We start from the raw sequence: 21,444 nt of genomic DNA on the forward strand, positions 1-21,444 counted from the left end.
CGGATGACTGGGACTCTCATGTCCAGCAGGTCAGGAGGGTTTTTCAGGTTTTGCGGTCTAATTCCTTGTGTGTGAAGGGTTCTAAGTGTGTTTTTGGGGTTCAAAAGATTTCTTTCTTGGGATACATTTTTTCCCCCTCTTCCATCGAGATGGATCCTGTCAAGGTTCAGGCTATTGGTGATTGGACGCAACCCTCTTCTCTTAAGAGTCTTCAGAAATTTTTGGGCTTTGCTAACTTTTATCGTCGATTTATTGCTGGTTTTTCTGATGTTGTAAAACCATTGACTGATTTGACTAAGAAGGGTGCTGATGTTGCTGATTGGTCCCCTGATGCTGTGGAGGCCTTTCGGGAGCTCAAGCGCCGCTTTTCTTCCGCCCCAGTGTTGCGTCAGCCTGATGTTGCTCTTCCTTTTCAGGTTGAGGTCGACGCTTCTGAAATCGGAGCTGGGGCGGTGTTGTCGCAGAGAAGTTCCGACTGCTCCGTGATGAGACCTTGTGCTTTTTTTTCCCGTAAATTTTCGCCCGCCGAGCGGAATTATGATATTGGGAATCGGGAGCTTTTGGCCATGAAGTGGGCTTTTGAGGAGTGGCGTCACTGGCTTGAGGGGGCCAGACATCAGGTGGTGGTATTGACTGACCACAAAAATTTAATTTACCTTGAGTCTGCCAGGCGCCTGAATCCTAGACAGGCGCGCTGGTCGTTATTTTTCTCTCGGTTTAATTTTGTGGTGTCGTACCTACCGGGTTCTAAGAATGTTAAGGCGGATGCCCTTTCTAGGAGTTTTGAGCCTGACTCCCCTGGTAATTCTGAGCCCACAGGTATCCTTAAAGATGGAGTGATATTGTCTGCCGTTTCTCCAGACCTGCGGCGGGCCTTGTAGGAGTTTCAGGCGGATAGACCTGATCGTTGCCCACCTGGTAGACTGTTTGTTCCTGATGATTGGACCAGTAGAGTCATCTCTGAGGTTCATTCTTCTGCGTTGGCAGGTCATCCTGGAATCTTTGGTACCAGGGATTTGGTGGCAAGGTCCTTCTGGTGGCCTTCCCTGTCACGAGATGTGCGAGGCTTTGTGCAGTCTTGTGACGTTTGTGCTCGGGCCAAGCCTTGTTGTTCTCGGGCTAGTGGATTGTTGTTGCCCTTGCCTATCCCGAAGAGGCCTTGGACGCACATCTCGATGGATTTTATTTCGGATCTGCCTGTTTCTCAGAAGATGTCTGTCATCTGGGTGGTGTGTGACCGTTTCTCTAAGATGGTCCATCTGGTTCCCTTGCCTAAGTTGCCTTCTTCTTCCGAGTTGGTTCCTCTGTTTTTTCAAAATGTTGTTCGTTTGCATGGTATTCCTGAGAATATCGTTTCTGACAGAGGGACCCAATTCATGTCTAGATTTTGGCGGGCATTCTGTGCTAGGATGGGCATAGATTTGTCTTTTTCGTCTGCTTTCCATCCTCAGACTAATGGCCAGACCGAGCGGACTAATCAGACCTTGGAGACATATTTGAGGTGTTTTGTGTCTGCGGATCAGGATGATTGGGTTGCTTTTTTGCCTTTGGCGGAGTTCGCCCTCAATAATCGGGCCAGCTCTGCCACCTTGGTGTCCCCGTTTTTCTGTAATTTGGGGTTTCATCCTCGATTTTCCTCCGGTCAAGTGGAATCTTCGGATTGTCCTGGAGTGGATGCTGTGGTGGAGAGGTTGCATCAGATTTGGGGGCAGGTGGTGGACAATTTGGAGTTGTCCCAGGAGAAGACTCAGCTTTTTGCCAACCGCCGTCGTCGTGTTGGTCCTCGGCTTTGTGTTGGGGACTTGGTGTGGTTGTCTTCTCGTTTTGTCCCTATGAGGGTTTCTTCTCCTAAGTTTAAGCCTCGGTTCATCGGCCCGTACAAGATATTGGAGATTCTTAACCCTGTGTCCTTCCGTTTGGACCTCCCTGCATCCTTTTCGATTCATAATGTTTTTCATCGGTCATTGTTGCGCAGGTATGAGGTACCGGTTGTGCCTTCCGTTGAGCCTCCTGCTCCGGTGTTGGTTGAGGGTGAGTTGGAGTACGTTGTGGAAAAGATCTTGGACTCTCGTGTTTCCAGACGGAGACTCCAGTATCTGGTCAAATGGAAGGGATACGGTCAGGAGGATAATTCTTGGGTCACTGCCTCTGATGTTCATGCCTCCGATCTTGTCCGTGCCTTTCATAGGGCTCATCCTGATCGCCCTGGTGGTTCTGGTGAGGGTTCGGTGCCCCCTCCTTGAGGGGGGGGTACTGTTGTGAAATTGGATTCTGGGCTCCCCCGGTGGCCACTTGTGGAATTGAACTTGTGTGCATCATCCCCTCTGTTCACCTGCTCCTATCAGTATGTGGGAGTCGCTATATAACCTTGCTCCTCTGTCAGTTTCTTGCCGGTCAACAATGTAATCAGAAGCCTTCTGTGCTTGTTCCTGCTACTAGACAACTCCCAGCTAAGTTGGACTTTTGTCCTTGTGTGTTTTTGCATTTTGTTCCTGTTCACAGCTGCTGTTTCGTTACTGTGTCTGGAAAGCTCTTGTGATCGGAAATTGCCACTCTGGTGTTATGAGTTAATGCTAGAGTCTTAAAGGAATTTCTGGATGGTGTTTTGATAGGGTTTTCTGCTGACCATGAAAGTGTCCTTTCTGTCTTCCTGCTATCTAGAAAGCGGACCTCGATTTTGCTAAACCTATTTTCATACTACGTTTGTCATTTCATCTAAAATCACCGCCAATATATGTGGGGGCCTCTGTCTGCCTTTTGGGAATATTTCTCTAGAGGTGAGCCAGGACTGTCTTTTCCTCTGCTAGGATTAGGTAGTTCTCCGGCTGGCGCTGGGCATCTAGGGTTAAAAAACGTAGGCATGCTACCCGGCCACTTCTAGTTGTGCGGCAGGTTTAGTTCATGGTCAGTATAGTTTCCATCTTCCAAGAGCTAGTTCTCATATATGCTGGGCTATGTTCTCTCGCCATTGAGAATCATGACATACCTGTATGTCGTCTCCCCTGTATATAGTATATACCTGCTGTATGTCATCTCCTTCTCTATATACCTATGTGTCATCTCTTTTATATAGTATATACCTATGTCATCTCCTCCTGTATATAGTATATACGTGTGTCATCTCCTCCTGTGTATAGTATATACCTATGTGTCATCTGCTCCTGTATAGAGTATAAACCTGTGTGTCATCTCCTCCTGAATATAGTATGTATCTGTATGTCATCTCCTCCTGAATATAGTATATACCTGTGTGTCATCTCCTCCTGTATATAGTATATACCTGTGTGTCATCTGCTCCTGTATATAGTGTATATCTGTGTGTCATCTCCTCCTGTATATAGTATATACGTGTGTCATCTCCTCCAGTATATAGTATATATCTGTGTGTCATCTCCACCATATATAGTATGTACCTGTATGTCATCTACTTCTGTATATAGTATGTACCTGTATGTCATCTCCTCCTGTATATAGTATATACCTGTGTGGCATCTCCTCCTGTATATAGTACATACCTGTGTGTCATCTCCCCTGTATATAGTATATACCTGTGTGTCATCTCCCCTGTATATAGTATGTACGTCTATGTCATATCCCCTGTATATGGTATATACCAGTGTGTCATCTCCTCCTGTATATAGTATATACCTGTGTGTCATCTCCCCTGTATATAGTAAATATCCGTGTGTCATCTCCTCCTGTTTATAGTATATACATGTGTCATCTCCCCTGTGTATAGTATATACCTGTGTGTCATCTCCTCCTGTATGTAGTATATAACTGTGTCATCTCCTCCTATATATAGTATATATCTGTGTGTCATCTCCCCTGTATATGGTATAAACCTATGTGTCATCTCCTCCTGTATATAGTATATATCTGTGTGTCATCTCCTCCTGTATATAGTATATACCTGTGTGTCATCTCCTCCTGTATATAGTATATACAGTGGGGCAAAAAAGTATTTAGTCAGTCAGCAATAGTGCAAGTTCCACCACTTAAAAAGATGAGAGGCGTCTGTAATTTACATCATAGGTAGACCTCAACTATGGGAGACAAACTGAGAAAAAAAAATCCAGAAAATCACATTGTCTGTTTTTTTATCATTTTATTTGCATTTTATGGTGGAAAATAAGTATTTGGTCAGAAACAAAATTTCATCTCAATACTTTGTAATATATCCTTTGTTGGCAATGACAGAGGTCAAACGTTTTCTGTAAGTCTTCACAAGGTTGCCACACACTGTTGTTGGTATGTTGGCCCATTCCTCCATGCAGATCTCCTCTAGAGCAGTGATGTTTTGGGCTTTTCGCTTGGCAACTCGGACTTTCAACTCCCTCCAAAGGTTTTCTATAGGGTTGAGATCTGGAGACTTGCTAGGCCACTGCAGGACCTTGAAATGCTTCTTACGAAGCCACTCCTTCGTTGCCCTGGCGGTGTGCTTTGGATCATTGTCATGTTGAAAGACCCAGCCACGTTTCATCTTCAATGCCCTTGCTGATGGAAGGAGGTTTGCACTCAAAATCTCACGATACATGGCCCCATTCATTCTTTCATGTACCCGGATCAGTCGTCCTGGCCCCTTTGCAGAGAAACAGCCCCAAAGCATGATGTTTCCACCACCATGCTTTACAGTAGGTATGGTGTTTGATGGATGCAACTCAGTATTCTTTTTCCTCCAAACACGACAAGTTGTGTTTCTACCAAACAGTTCCAGTTTGGTTTCATCAGACCATAGGACATTCTCCCAAAACTCCTCTGGATCATCCAAATGCTCTCTAGCAAACTTCAGACAGGCCCGGACATGTACTGGCTTAAGCAGTGGGACACGTCTGGCACTGCAGGATCTGAGTCCATGGTGGCGTAGTGTGTTACTTATGGTAGGCCTTGTTACATTGGTCCCAGCTCTCTGCAGTTCATTCACTAGGTCCCCCCGCGTGGTTCTGGGATTTTTGCTCACCGTTCTTGTGATCATTCTGACCCCACGGGGTGGGATTTTGCGTGGAGCCCCAGATCGAGGGAGATTATCAGTGGTCTTGAATGTCTTCCATTTTCTAATTATTGCTCCTACTGTTGATTTCTTCACTCCAAGCTGGTTGGCTATTGCAGATTCAGTCTTCCCAGCCTGGTGCAGGGCTACAATTTTGTTTCTGGTGTCCTTTGACAGCTCTTTGGTCTTCACCATAGTGGAGTTTGGAGTCAGACTGTTTGAGGGTGTGCACAGGTGTCTTTTTATACTGATAACAAGTTTAAACAGGTGCCATTACTACAGGTAATGAGTGGAGGAAAGAGGAGACTCTTAAAGAAGAAGTTACAGGTCTGTGAGAGCCAGAAATCTTGATTGTTTGTTTCTGACCAAATACTTATTTTCCACCATAATATGCAAATAAAATGATAAAAAAACAGACAATGTGATTTTCTGGATTTTTTTGTCTCAGTTTGTCTCACATAGTTGAGGTCTACCTATGATGTAAATTACAGACGCCTCTCATCTTTTTAAGTGGTGGAACTTGCACTATTGCTGACTGACTAAATACTTTTTTGCCCCACTGTATCTGTGTGTCATCTCCCCTGTATATAGTATATACCTGTGTGTCATCACCCCTGTATATAGTATATATCTGTGTGTCATCTCCTCCTGTATATACCTGTATGTCATCTCCTCCTGTATATAGTATATACCTGTGTGTCATCTCCCCTGTATATAATATGTACCTGTATGTCATCTCTTGCTGTATATAGTATACATCTGTGTGTCATCTCCTACTGTATATAGTATATATCTGTGTGTCATCACTGTTGTGAATTAGACTTTTTGGCTCCCTCTTGTGGTTACTAGTGATATGACTCTGGGATTGTCTTTCCTCAGTTTGGCACCCACCTGGGTCGTTTGTCCAGGGGTGTTGCTATATAAACTTCCTGGATCCTTAGTCCAGTGCCTGGCATCGTTGTAATCAGATCCTTTCTGTTTGCTCCTGTCTGCTGGTCCTGGTTCGTGCTAAATTAAGCTAAGTCCTGCTTCTTTGTTTTTTGGTTATTTGCTTTGCCCTTATTTTTGTCCAGCATGTACTAAATGTGATTCCTGTCTTTGCTTGAAGCTCTAGGGGGCTGGTGTTCTCCCCCCGGGCCATTAGACGGTTCGGGGGTTCTTGAATATCCAGCGTGGATATTTTGATAGGGTTTTTGCTGACCATATAAGTCATCTTACTATATTCTGCTATTAGCTAGTGGGCCTCTCTTTGCTAAATACCTAGCTCATTCTTACGTTTGTCTTTTCCTCTTACCTCACCGTTATTATTTGTTGGGGGCTTGTATCCAACTTTTGGGGTCTTTTCTCTGGAGGCAAGAAAGGTCTTTCTTTTCCCTTCTAGGGTTAGTTAGTTCTCCGGCTGGCGCGAGACGTCTAGAACCAACGTAGGCACGTTCCCTGTTGTGAATTTACCTTTTGGCTCCCTCTAGTGGCTACTAGTGCTTTTACTCTGGGTATGTCTGTCATCCCTTGTATGCTCACCTGGGTCGTTAGGTCAGGGGTGTTGCTATATTAGCTCCCTGGACCTTCAGTTCAATGCCTGGCAACGTTGATATCAGAGCTAATCTGTAGTGCTCTTGTCTACTGATCCTGGTTCCTGCTTGATTAGGCTAAGTCTGATTTCTTGCTTTTTGCTATTCGTTTCTGTTTGCATTTTTTGTCCAGCTTGTATATAATCTGTATCCTGACCTTGCTGGAAGCTCTAGGGTGGCTGGTGTTCTCCCCCCGGGCCGTTAGACGGTTTGGGGGTTCTTGAATCTCCAGCGTGGATTTTTGATAGGGTTTTTGTTCACCATATAAGTTATCTTACTACATTCTGCTATTAGTAAGTGGGCCTCTCTTTGCTAAACCTAGTTCATCTCTGTGTTTGTCATTTCCTCTTACCTCACCGTTATTATTTGTGGGGGGCTTGTATCCAACTTTTGGGGTCTTTTCTCTGGAGGCAAGAGAGGTCTTTGTTTTCCTCTTCTAGGGGTAGTTAGCTCTCCGGCTGGCGCGAGACATCTAGCGACCAACGTAGGCATGTTCCCCGGCTACTTCTAGTGTTGGCGTTAGGAGTAGATATATGGTCAACCCAGTTACCACTGCCCTATGAGCTGGATTTTTGTACTTCGCAGACTTGCTGATATCTCTGAGACCCTCGCCATTGGGGTCATAACAGTTTGCCAGGCCAGTATTAAATGTTAAATGCATTGCAGAAGCGGGATTATAAGAAAGAAAGTTCTGAGTTTTTTTTTCTCTCTCTCATTTTTTTTTCTTTTCCCCTTTACCTCTGAGTGGCTTGTGATTGCTGCAGACATGAATGTCCAGACCTTGATTACAAGTGTGGACCAGCTTGCTGCTCGTGTGCAGGGCATACAAGATTATGTTACCAGAAATCCTATGTCAGAACCTAAGATACCGATTCCTGAACTGTTTTCCGGAGACCGATTTAAGTTTAGAAATTTCAGGAAAAATTGTAAATTGTTTTTGTCCCTGAGACCCTGTTCCTCTGGAGACTCCGCTCAGCAAGTGAAAATTGTTATTTCTTTTTTACGGGGCGACCCTCAGGATTGGGCTTTCTCGCTGTATATAGTATTTCTCTGAAGATTGGGACTCACATGTGGAGCAGGTCAGGATGGTGTTTCAGGTTTTGCGTGAGAATGCTTTGTTTGTTAAGGGCTCAAAGTGTCTCTTTGGAGTACAGAAGGTTCCCTTTTTGGGGTTTATTTTTTCCCCTTCTGCTGTGGAGATGGACCCAGTCAAGGTCCGAGCTATTCATGATTGGACTCAACCCACGTCAGTTAAGAGTCTTCAGAAGTTCTTGGGTTTTGCTAACTTCTACCGTCGTTTTATCGCTAATTTTTCTAGCGTTGTTAAACCTTTGACGGATATGACCAAGAAAGGTTCTGATGTTGCTAACTGGGCTCCTGCAGCCGTGGAGGCGTTCCAAGAGTTGAAGCGCCGGTTTACTTCGGCGCCTGTTTTGTGCCAGCCTGATGTCTCACTTCCCTTTCAGGTCGAAGTGGATGCTTCTGAGATTGGGGCAGGGGCCGTTTTGTCGCAGAGAGGCCCTGGTTGCTCGGTAATGAGACCATGTGCTTTCTTCTCTAGGAAGTTTTCGCCTGCTGAGCGGAATTATGATGTTGGCAATCGGGAGTTGCTGGCCATGAAGTGGGCATTTGAGGAGTGGCGTCATTGGCTCGAGGGTGCTAAGCATCGTGTGGTGGTCTTGACTGATCACAAAAATTTGATGTATCTCGAGTCTGCTAAACGCCTGAATCCTAGACAGGCCCGCTGGTCATTGTTTTTCTCCCGTTTTGACTTTGTGGTCTCGTATTTACCAGGTTCAAAGAATGTGAAGGCTGATGCTCTTTCAAGGAGCTTTGTGCCTGACTCTCCTGGAGTCGCAGAACCAGTTGGTATTCTTAAAGAGGGAGTTATCTTGTCGGCCATTTCTCCTGATTTGTGACATGTGTTGCAGAGATTTCAGGCTGGTAGACCTGACTCTTGTCCACCTGACAGACTGTTTGTTCCTGATAAGTGGACCAGCAGAGTCATTTCCGAGGTTCATTCCTCGGTGTTGGCAGGGCATCCGGGAATTTTTGGCACCAGAGATCTGGTGGCTAGGTCCTTTTGGTAGCCTTCCTTGTCACGGGATGTGCGGTCATTTGTGCAGTCCTGTGGGACTTGTGCTCGAGCTAAGCCTTGCTGTTCTCGTGCCAGCGGGTTGCTCTTGCCCTTGCCTGTCCCGAAGAGGCCTTGGACACACATTTCCATGGATTTCATTTCAGATCTCCTGGTGTCTCAGGGCATGTCTGTCATCTGGGTGGTATGTGATCGCTTTTCTAAAATGGTCCATTTGGTGCCTTTGCCTAAGCTGCCTTCCTCTTCCGATCTGGTTCCTGTGTTCTTTCAGAATGTGGTTCGTTTACACGGCATTCCTGAGAATATTGTGTCTGACAGAGGATCCCAGTTTGTTTCCAGGTTCTGGCGATCCTTTTGTGCTAGGATGGGCATTGATTTGTCGTTTTCGTCTGCCTTTCATCTTCAGACTAATGGACAAACGGAGCGAACTAATCAGACTCTGGAGGCTTATTTGAGGTGTTTTGTTTCGGCAGATCAGGATGATTGGGTGACCTTCTTGCCGTTGGCTGAGTTTGCCCTTAATAATCGGGCTAGTTCCGCTACTTTGGTTTCGCCATTTTTCTGCAACTCTGGTTTCCATCCTCGTTTTTCCTCGGGACATGTGGAGCCTTCTGACTGTCCTGGGGTAGATTCTGTGGTGGATAGGTTGCAGCAGATCTGGAATCATGTGGTGGACAACTTAAAGTTGTCACAGGAGAAGGCTCAGCGTTTTGCCAACCGCCGCCGCGGTGTGGGTCCCCGACTTCGTGTTGGGGATTTGGTATGGCTGTCTTCTCGATTTGTTCCTATGAAGGTCTCCTCTCCTAAATTTAAGCCTCGCTTCATCGGTCCTTACAAGATATTGGAAATCCTTAATCCTGTGTCCTTTCGCTTGGATCTTCCGGTGTCGTTTGCCATTCACAACGTGTTCCATAGGTCCTTGTTACGGCGGTACGTTGTACCTGTGGTTCCTTCTGTTGAGCCTCCTGCTCCGGTGTTGGTTGAGGGCAAGTTGGAGTACGTGGTGGAGAAGATCTTGGATTCTCGTCTCTCCAGACGGAGGCTTCAGTATCTGGTCAAGTGGAAGGGCTATGGTCAGGAGGATAATTCCTGGGTGGTTGCTTCTGATGTGCATGCGGCCGATTTAGTTCGTGCCTTTCACGCTGCTCATTCTGATCGCCCTGGTGGTCTTGGTGAGGGTTCGGTGACCCATCCTTAAGGGGGGGGTACTGTTGTGAATTAGACTTTTTGGCTCCCTCTTGTGGTTACTAGTGATATGACTCTGGGATTGTCTTTCCTCAGTTTGGCACCCACCTGGGTCGTTTGTCCAGGGGTGTTGCTATATAAACTTCCTGGATCCTTAGTCCAGTGCCTGGCATCGTTGTAATCAGATCCTTTCTGTTTGCTCCTGTCTGCTGGTCCTGGTTCGTGCTAAATTAAGCTAAGTCCTGCTTCTTTGTTTTTTGGTTATTTGCTTTGCTCTTATTTTTGTCCAGCATGTACTAAATGTGATGCCTGTCTTTGCTGGAAGCTCTAGGAGGCTGGTGTTCTCCCCCCGGGCCGTAAGACGGTTCGGGGGTTCTTGAATATCCAGCGTGGATATTTTGATAGGGTTTTTGCTGACCATATAAGTCATCTTACTATATTCTGCTATTAGCTAGTGGGCCTCTCTTTGCTAAATACCTAGCTCATTCTTACGTTTGTCTTTTCCACTTACCTCACCGTTATTATTTGTTGGGGGCTTGTATCCAACTTTTGGGGTCTTTTCTCTGGAGGCAAGAAAGGTCTTTCTTTTCCCTTCTAGGGTTAGTTAGTTCTCCGGCTCGCGCGAGACGTCTAGAACCAACGTAGGCACGTTCCCCGGCTGCTGCTATTTGTGGTGCTAGGATTAGATATATGGTCAGCTCAGTTACCACTGCCCTATGAGCTGGTTTTTTGTGTTTGCAGACTTAGTAATTATTTCTGAGACCCTCTGCCATTGGGGTCATAACACATCTCCTTCTGTATATAGTATGTACCTGTATGTCATCTCCTCCTGTATAAAGTATATATCTGTGTGTTATCTCCTCCTGCATATAGTATGCACCTGTATGTCATCTCCTCCTGTATATAGTATATACCTGTATGTCATCTCCTGTGTATAGTATATACCTGTATGTCGTCTCCCCTGTATATAGTATATACCTGCTGTATGTCATCTCCTCCTCTATATACCTATGTGTCATCTCTTTTATATAGTATATACCTGTATGTCATCTCCTCCTGTATATAGTATATACGTGTGTCATCTCCTCCTGTATATAGTATATACCTATGTGTCATCTGCTCCTGTATAGAGTATATACCTGTGTTTCATCTCCTCCTGTATATAGTATGTACCTGTATGTCATGTCCTCCTGAATATAGTATATACCTGTATGTCATCTCCTCCTGTATATAGTATATACCTGTGTGTCATCTGCTCCTGTATATAGTATATATCTGTGTGTTATCTCCTCCTGTATATAGTATATACGTGTGTCATCTCCTCCAGTATATAGTATATATCTGTGTGTCATCTCCACCATATATATTATGTACCTGTATGTCATCTACTCCTGTATATAGTATGTACCTGTATGTCATCTCCTCCTGTATATAGTATATACCTGTGTGTCATCTCCTCCTGTATATAGTACATACCTGTGTGTCATCTCCCCTGTATATAGTATACACCTGTGTGTCATCTCCCCTGTATATAGTATATACCTGTGTGTCATCTCCCCTGTATATAGTATGTACCTCTTTGTCATATCCTCTGTATATGGTATATGCCAGTGTGTCATCTCCTCCTGTATATAGTATATACCTGTGTGTCATCTCCCCTGTATATAGTAAATATCCGTGTGTCATCTCCTCCTGTTTATAGTATATACGTGTGTCATCTCCCCTGTGTAAAGTATATACCTGTGTGTCATCTCCTCCTGTATGTAGTATATAACTGTGTGTCATCTCCTCCTATATATAGTACATATCTGTGTGTCATCTCCCCTGTATATGGTATAAACCTATGTGTCATCTCCTCCTGTATATAGTATATATCTGTGTGTCATCTCCTCCTGTATATAGTATATACCTGTGTGTCATCTCCTCCTGTATATAGTATATATCTGTGTGTCATCTCCCCTGTATATAGTATATACCTGTGTGTCATCTCCTCCTGTATATAGTATATATCTGTGTGTAATCTCCTCTTGTATATAGTATATATCTGTGTGTTATCTCCTACTGCATATAGTATGCACCTGTATGTCATCTCCTCCTATATATAGTATATACCTGTATGTCATCTCCTGTGTATAGTATATACCTGCTGTATGTCATCTCCTTCTCTATATACCTATGTGTCATCTCTTTTATATAGTATATACCTGTATGTCATCTCCTCCTGTATATAGTATATACGTGTGTCATCTCCTCCTGTATATAGTATATACCTATGTGTCATCTGCTCCTGTATAGAGTATAAACCTGTGTGTCATCTCCTCCTGAATATAGTATGTATCTGTATGTCATCTCCTCCTGAATATAGTATATACCTGTGTGTCATCTCCTCCTGTATATAGTATATACCTGTGTGTCATCTGCTCCTGTATATAGTGTATATCTGTGTGTCATCTCCTCCTGTATATAGTATATACGTGTGTCATCTCCTCCAGTATATAGTATATATCTGTGTGTCATCTCCACCATATATAGTATGTACCTGTATGTCATCTACTTCTGTATATAGTATGTACCTGTATGTCATCTCCTCCTGTATATAGTGTCATGGTTCCCAATGGCAAGGGAACGTAAGAAACATATAAGTAACGAACGAGCTCTCGGGTGATGGAAACTCGAGTTGACCGTGAGCTAAATCTACCACACAACTAACAGTAGCCAGGGAGCATACCTACGGCTTCCTATATGCCACGCGCCAGCCGGAGGACTAACTACGCCTGGTAGAGGAAGAAACAGACCTGGCTTACCTCTAGGGAAATACCCCAAAAGATGATAGCAGCCCCCCACATGTAATAACGGTGAATTAAGAGGAAAAAACATACACAGTATGAAAGTAGATTTAGCAAAGAGAGGTCCACTTACTAGATAGCAGAAGGATACAAAAGAGGACTTCACGGTCAACTGAAAACCCTTTCAAAAACCATCCTGAAATTACTTTAAGACTCCTGTGTCAACTCATGACACAGGAGTGGCAATTTCAGCCCGCAAGAGCTTCCAGCTACAGAGAAATACAAAAACTGCAAACTGGACAAAAGGTACAAAACAAAAGGACAAAGTCCACTTAGCTGATCAGCAGACTAGTAGCAGGAACATGCAACCGAAGGCTCTGGTTACAATGATGACCGGCAAGGAAATGACTGGAGAGCAAGGCTAAATAGGAAACTCCCAAACACTGATGGAAGCAGGTGAACAGAAGAAGCAAAGTGCAAACAAGTCACCAGTACCACCAGCAACCACCAGGGGAGCCCAAAAAGCGGATACACAACGGTACCCTCCCCTTAAGGAGGGGGCACCGAACCCTCACAAAAACCGCCAGGGCGATCTGGATGAGCCCTATGAAAGGCACGAACCAAATCCGAGGCATGAACATCAGAGGCAGTTACCCAAGAATTATCTTCCTGACCATAGCCTTTCCATTTAACCAGATATTGAAGTCTCCGTCTGGAAATACGGGAGTCCAAGATCTTCTCTACGACGTACTCCAATTCACCCTCCACCAGCACAGGAGCAGGAGGTTCAGTAGAAGGAACCACCGGTACCTCATATCTCCGCAACAACGACCGATGGAACACATTATGGATAGCGAAAGATGCCAGGAGGTCCAAACGAAAGGAAACAGGGTTAAGAATCTCCCAAAATCCTATAAGGACCGATAAACCGCGGCTTAAATTTGGGAGAAGAAACCCTCATAGGGACAAAACGGGAAGACAACCACACCAAGTCCCCAACGCAAAGGTGGGGACCAACACGACGATGACGGTTAGCAAACTGCTGAGTCCTCTCCTGGGTCAATTCCAAATTATCCACCACTTGTCCCCAAATCCGATGCAACCCATCCACCACCGCATCCACTCCAGGACAATCCGAAGATTCAACCTGACCAGATGAAAAACGCGGATGAAACCCTGAATTGCAAAAGAAAGGAGAAACCAAAGTGGCAGAACTAGCCCGATTATTAAGAGCAAACTCCGCCAACGGCAGAAAGGCAACCCAATCATCCTGATCCGCAGACACAAAACACCTCAAATAAGTCTCCAAAGTTTGATTAGTTTGCTCCGTCTGGCCATTGGTCTGAGGATGGAATGCAGACGAAAAGGACAAATCAATGCCCAACCTGGCACAGACTGCCCGCCAAAATCTAGACACGAACTGGGTACCCCTGTCAGAAACGATGTTTTCCGGAATACCATGCAAGCGAACCACATTTTGAAAAAACAGAGGGACCAACTCAGATGAGGAAGGCAACTTAGGCAATGGTACCAAATGAACCATTTTAGAAAAACGGTCACACACCACCCAGATGACAGACATCTTCTGAGAAACAGGGAGATCCGAGATAAAGTCCATAGAGATGTGCGTCCAAGGCCTCTTCGGAATAGGCAAGGGCAACAACAACCCACTAGCCCTAGAACAACAAGGCTTGGCCCGAGCACACACATCGCAAGACTGCACAAAAACACGCACATCTCGAGACAGGGAAGGCCACCAGAAGGATCTAGCCACCAAATCTCTGGTGCCAAAAATTCCCGGATGACCTGCCAGAGTAGAAGAATGAACTTCCGAGATGACTCTAATGGTCCACTCGTCAGGAACAAACAGTTTAACAGACGGACAACGATCAGGTCTATCCGCCTGAAATTCTTGCAAAGCACGTCGCAAATCTGGAGAGACAGCAGACAAAACCACTCCATCCTTAAGGACACCAGCAGGTTCAGAATTCCCAGGAGAGTCAGGCTCAAAACTCCTAGAAAGAGCATCTGCTTTCACATTCCTAGAACCCAGTAAGTACGAGACCACAAAATTAAACCGGGAAAAGAACAACGACCAAAGTGCCTGTCTAGGATTCAGGCGCCTGGCAGACTCCAAATAAATTAAATTCATGTGATCAGTCAAAACTACCACCTGATGTCTGGCACCCTCAAGCCAATGACGCCACTCCTCAAATGCCCACTTCATGGCCAAAAGCTCCCGATTACCAACATCATAGTTTCGCTCGGCGGCCGAAAATTTTCGCGAAAAGAACGCACAAGGTCTCATCACTGAGCAGTCGGAACTTTTCTGCGACAAAACCGCCCCCACTCCGATCTCGGAAGCATCGACCTCAACCTGAAAGGGAAGAGAAACATCAGGCTGGCGCAACACAGGGGCAGACAAAAAGCGGCGCTTAAGCTCCCGAAAGGCCTCCACGGCAGCAGGGGACCAATTGGCAACATCAGCACCCTTTTTAGTCAAATCCGTCAGAGGTTTAGCAACGCCAGAAAAACCAGCTATAAATCGACGATAAAAATTAGCAAAGCCCAAGAATTTCTGGAGACTCTTCAGAGAAGTAGGCTGCGTCCAGTCGTAAATAGCCCGAACCTTGACAGGGTCCATCTCAATAGAAGAAGGGGAAAAAATATACCCCAAAAATGAAATTTTTTGAACCCCAAAAACACACTTTGAACCCTTTACACACAAAGAATTCTCCCGCAAAACCTGAAAAACCCTCCTGACCTGCTGAACATGAGACTCCCAGTCATCAGAAAAAATCAAAATATCATCCAAGTACACAATGATAAATTTATCCAAATATTCACGGAAAATATCATGCATTAAGGACTGAAAGACAGAAGGTGCATTAGAAAGGCCGAAAGGCATTACCAAATACTCAAAATGGCCCTCAGGTGTATTAAATGCGGTCTTCCACTCATCCCCCTGCTTAATTCGCACCAAATTATACGCCCCACGAAGATCAATCTTAGAGAACCACTTAGCCCCCCTTATGCGAGCAAACAAATCAGTCAGCAAAGGCAACGGATACTGATATTTGACTGTAATTTTATTCAGGAGACGATAATCAATACAAGGCCTCAGAGAGCCATCCTTTTTAGAGACAAAGAAAAAACCGGCTCCTAAAGGTGATGAAGAAGGACGAATATGTCCCTTTTCCAGGGACTCCTTAATATACTCGCGCATAGCAGCATGTTCAGGTACAGATAGGTTAAACAAACGACCCTTTGGAAATTTACTGCCAGGAGTCAGATCTATGGCGCAATCACAATCCCTGTGAGGAGGGAGTGAACCAATCTTAGGCTCTTCAAAAATATCACGATAATCAGACAAAAATGCCGGAATCTCAGATGGAATAGATGACGAAATGGACACCATAGGAGTGTCCCCATGAGCCCCCCGACATCCCCAGCTTAACACAGACATAGCCTTCCAGTCAAGGACTGGGTTATGAGACTGTAACCATGGTAATCCAAGCACCAAAACATCATGTAAATTGTACAACACAAGGAAGCGAATCACCTCCTGATGGTCTGGAGTCATACGCATAGTCACTTGCGTCCAGAACTGTGGTTTATTACAAGCCAAAGGTGTAGAATCAATACCCTTCAGAGGTATAGGGACTTCCAGAGGCTCTAAATCAAACCCACAGCGCCTGGCAAAGGACCAGTCCATAAGACTCAGAGCAGCGCCAGAGTCCACATAGGCATCCACGGTAATAACTGATAATGAACAAATCAAGGTTACAGACAAAATAAATTTGGACTGTAAAGTGCCAATTGAAATGGACTTGTCAACCTTCCTAGTACGCTTAGAGCATGCCGATATAACATGAGCAGAATCACCACAATAGAAGCATAACCCATTTTTACGCCTATAATTCTGCCGCTCGCTTCTGGACATAACTCTGTCACATTGCATTTTCTTTGGCGTCTCTTCAGAAGATACCGCCAAATGGTGCACGGGTTTGCGCTCCCGCAAACGCCGATCAATCTGAATTGCCATTGTCATGGACTCATTCAGACCTGTAGGCGCAGGGAACCCAACCATAACATCTTTAACGGCATCAGAAAGGCCCTCTCTGAAATTTGCCGCTAAGGCGCACTCATTCCACTGAGTAAGCACAGACCACCTACGAAATTTTTGGCAGTATATCTCCGCTTCATCTTGCCCTTGAGATAGGGCTATCAAAGCTTTTTCAGCTTGAATCTCCAAATTAGGTTCCTCATAAAGCAACCCTAAAGCCAGGAAAAACGCATCCACATTGAGCAACGCAGGATCCCCTGGTGCCAATGAAAATGCCCAATTTTGAGGGTCACCTCGCAGCAAAGAGATTACAATCTTAACCTGCTGGACAGGATCTCCTGAGGAGTGAGGTCTGAGAGAAAGGAATAATTTACAATTATATTTGAAATTCAAAAACCGAGATCTATCTCCGGAAAACACCTCTGGTGTAGGGATTTTAGGTTCAGAAATAGGAGCATGTATAACAAAATCTTGTAAATTTTGAACCTTCGTAGCAAGATTATTTAAACCTGCAGCCAAACTCTGAGGATCCATCTTTAAACAGGTGAGCTCAGAGCCATTCAAGGATTATAAGGAGAGAAAGGCAAAGGCTGTAATTAAAGCTGAAATACAACAGATCCAACTATGGAGCAAGCATAGAGGAAAAAGGGAAAAAAAAAAAAAAATTTACAGACTTCTTTTTTCTCTCCTTTCTTCTGCCAATAAGTTTAACACAGGCCGGTCATACTGTCATGGTTCCCAATGGCAAGGGAACGTAAGAAACATATAAGTAACGAACGAGCTCTCGGGTGATGGAAACTCGAGTTGACCGTGAGCTAAATCTACCACACAACTAACAGTAGCCAGGGAGCATACCTACGGCTTCCTATATGCCACGCGCCAGCCGGAGGACTAACTACGCCTGGTAGAGGAAGAAACAGACCTGGCTTACCTCTAGGGAAATACCCCAAAAGCCCCCCACATGTAATAACGGTGAATTAAGAGGAAAAGACATACACAGTATGAAAGTAGATTTAGCAAAGAGAGGTCCACTTACTAGATAGCAGAAGGATACAAAAGAGGACTTCACGGTCAACTGAAAACCCTTTCAAAAACCATCCTGAAATTACTTTAAGACTCCTGTGTCAACTCATGACACAGGAGTGGCAATTTCAGCCCGCAAGAGCTTCCAGCTACAGAGAATTACAAAAACTGCAAACTGGACAAAAGGTACAAAACAAAAGGACAAAGTCCACTTAGCTGATCAGCAGACTAATAGCAGGAACATGCAACCGAAGGCACTGGTTACAATGATGACCGGCAAGGAAATGACTGGAGAGCAAGGCTAAATAGGAAACTCCCAAACACTGATGGAAGCAGGTGAACAGAAGAAGCAAAGTGCAAACAAGTCACCAGTACCACCAGCAACCACCAGGGGAGCCCAAAAAGCGGATACACAACATAAACCAGTTGGAGGACAGCGTGGCCATCCGGTTAAAGAAGCTCAGTCTGCAATGCCTGAAAAGGTATCCGATAGTAGAAAGAGTGCAGTCTGGCATTTTTTTAAACAACATCCAAATGATCAGCGCAAAGTCATCTGTCAAAAATGTTCAACTACCTTAAGCAGAGGTCAGAATCTTAAAAGTCTAAATACAAGTTGCATGCATAGACATTTATCCACCATGCATTTGCAAGCCTGGACTAACTACCAAACATCCCTAAAGGTTGCAGCACCCTCGGCCAATGAAGCTAGTCAGCAACGCTACATCCCTTCCCTCCCTGTAAGCCGACCATTTCCCACACCACCTGCAGTATCTGTGCAGCTTTCGTCGCCAGGCCAAAGCAGTCAGGGAATCACCAGGTTAGTAGTAGGAAACACTGCATGTAGGGCACCAGCAAGAATACCATCTCCAACCCTCTCTCACTCACCCATGTCCACCGGCACCACCGCTAGTTCCACGATCTCCAGCTCTCCAGTCCAGCTCACCCTACATGAGACTCTTGTTAGGAAAAGGAAGTACTCATCCTCGCATCCGCGTACACAGGGTTTGAACGCCCACATTGCTAGACTAATCTCATTAGAGATGATGCCCTACCGGTTAGTTGAAAGCGAAGCTTTCAAAGCGCTGATGGACTACGCTGTACCACGCTACGAGCTACCCAGTCGGCACTTCTTTTCTAGAAAAGCCATCCCAGCCCTCCAACAGCATGTTAAAGACCGCATCGTCCATGCACTCAGGCAGTCTGTGACTACAAAGGTGCACCTGACAACAGATGCATGGACCAGTAGGCATGGCCAGGGACGCTACGTGTCCATCACGGCACACTGGGTGAATGTGGTGGATGCAGGCTCCACAGGGGACAGCAATATTGGGACAGTTCTGCCTAGCCCACGGTCAAGGAAAGAGTTGGCTGTAGGCGTTCTCCCCCCCTCCTACTCTTCCTCCTCCTGCAGAAGCGAGAGCTCATCCACAGACCGCAGTCGCACATCCACTCCATCCGCAGCTGCCACTGTTGCACACCAGGTGTGCCATTATGGGACAGCTAGTGGCAAGCGTCAGCAGGCTGTATTGGCAATGAAGTGTTTGGGCGACAACAGATACACCGCGGAAGTTCTGTCTGAGTTCTTGCAGAAAGAAACTCAGTCATGGCTGGGCACTGTACATCTTGAGGCAGGCAAGGTAGTGAGTGATAACGGAAGGAATTTCATGGCTGCCATAGCCCTTTCCCAACTGAAACACATTCCTTGCCTGGCTCACACCTTAAACCTGGTGGTGCAGTGCTTCCTGAAAAGTTATCCGGGGTTACCCGACCTGCTCCTCAAAGTGCGCAGACTTTGCTCGCATATCCGCCTTTCGCCTGTACACTCCAGCCGTATGCAGAACTATCAGCGTTCTTTGAACCTTCCTCAGCATCGCCTAATCATCGACGTTGCAACAAGGTGGAACTCCACACTGCACATGCTTCAGAGAGTGTGCGAACAGAGGCGTGCTGTTATGTATTTGTGGGAGGATACACGGGCAGGCAGTTGGATGGCAGACATGGAGTTGTCAGGTGTGCAGTGGTCGAAGCTACAAGACCTGTGTCAAGTCCTTCAGTGTTTTGAGGAATGCACACGGCTGGTTAGTGCAGACAACGCAATAATAAGCATGAGCATCCCCCTAATGCGTCTGCTGATGCAAAGTTTGACGCACATAAAGGAGCAGGCGTCTGCAGCTGAGGAAGAGGAAAGCCTTGATGACAGTCAGCCATTGTCTGGTCAGGGCCGTGCAGAGGACGCGGTAGCGGGCGAAGAGGAGGAGGAGGACGAGGAGGATGATGGGGATGAGTACTTTTTTACTGAGGAAGCTTCTCCTGGGCCAACAGAAATTAGTGGCGTTGCAAGGCCGGGTTCTGTTTTTGTAAGGGAGACAAGTGACGTAGATTTGCCTGTAACTGCCCCTCAAACCAGCACAACCGCAGATTTGCCAACTGCAACTTTGGCCCACATGGCGGATTATGCCTTACGTATCCTCAAAAAGGACCCACGCATTATTAAAATGATGAGCGATGACGATTACTGGTTGGCCTGCATCCTTGACCCTCGCTATAAAGGCAAATTGCAAAATATTATGCCACATGAGAACCTCGAACAAATATTAGCAACCAAACAAGCTACTCTTGTAGACCGTTTGATTCAGGCATTCCCAGCACACAGCGCCGGTGATGGTTCTCACACGAGCTGCAGGGGGCTACAGGGCAGAGGTGTTAGAGGTGCACAGATCAGAAGTGGCGTTGGACAGAGGGGTTTTCTGACCAGGTTGTGGAGTGATTTCGCAATGACCGCAGACAGGACAGGTACTGCAGCATCTATTCAAAGTGACAGGAGACAACATTTGTCCAGTATGGTTACTAACTATTTTTCAGCCCTTATTGATGTTCTCCCTCAACCGTCATTCCCATTTGATTACTGGGCATCCAAATTAGACACCTGGCCTGAATTGGCAGAATATGCGTTGCAGTAGCTTGCTTGCCCAGCAGCTAGTGTGCTATCAGAAATAGTATTCAGTGCTGCTGGTTCAATATTAACCGAAAAAAGGACACGTCTGGCTACCCAAAATGTGGATGATCTCACCTTCATTAAAATGAACCACTCCTGGATTTCAAATTATTTTGCCCCATCTTTCCCGGCTGACACCTAGCTTTCCTATAAAAAGGTCTTGCTTGTGGACTGGTCTTACTGAGTGTTAAAATCTCTTAATTTGCAGCAGCTGTTTGACCAGCATACGACATGTTTACACCTCCCCCAATGGGAAAACTCCCCCCACGGGGCCGTTGTCTCACTCTCGACACTTGGCGCAAGCACCCGTTAGTTACAGTGCTGTTTGTCAGAAGAGGTGGGTGTGCTCGCTTTTGGTCGACGGCACTGCCACTGGGTCCCTCATAGTACAATGTAGTGTCTCTGGCGGTGGTGGTGCGCACCCAACGTCAGACACACCGTTGTAACATGAGGGGCCCTGGGGCGGTACCGCCGGCCACAAGAGAGTCTCCCCCCAGCTGAAACTGTGCTCTACCACGTGCCAAATTATCTCGCACAGCTCCACCAATGTTTAGTCTATGCGCTGACATCATTCAATGCCTGGCACTGACAATCAATACCAATTTGTTGACATCTATGATGATAGTTACAGTAGTCTGGGTCAGTGTCCTATATTGACACCAGTAAATACTAATTTACTGCCAAATTACTTTGTCATAAACTCTGCAGATGAGCCACCCCTGTACCTAAGCAT

The sequence above is a fragment of the Ranitomeya variabilis genome, chromosome 1 (genome assembly GCF_051348905.1).
Source record: "Ranitomeya variabilis isolate aRanVar5 chromosome 1, aRanVar5.hap1, whole genome shotgun sequence".
Taxonomy (NCBI): Eukaryota; Metazoa; Chordata; class Amphibia; order Anura; family Dendrobatidae; genus Ranitomeya; species Ranitomeya variabilis.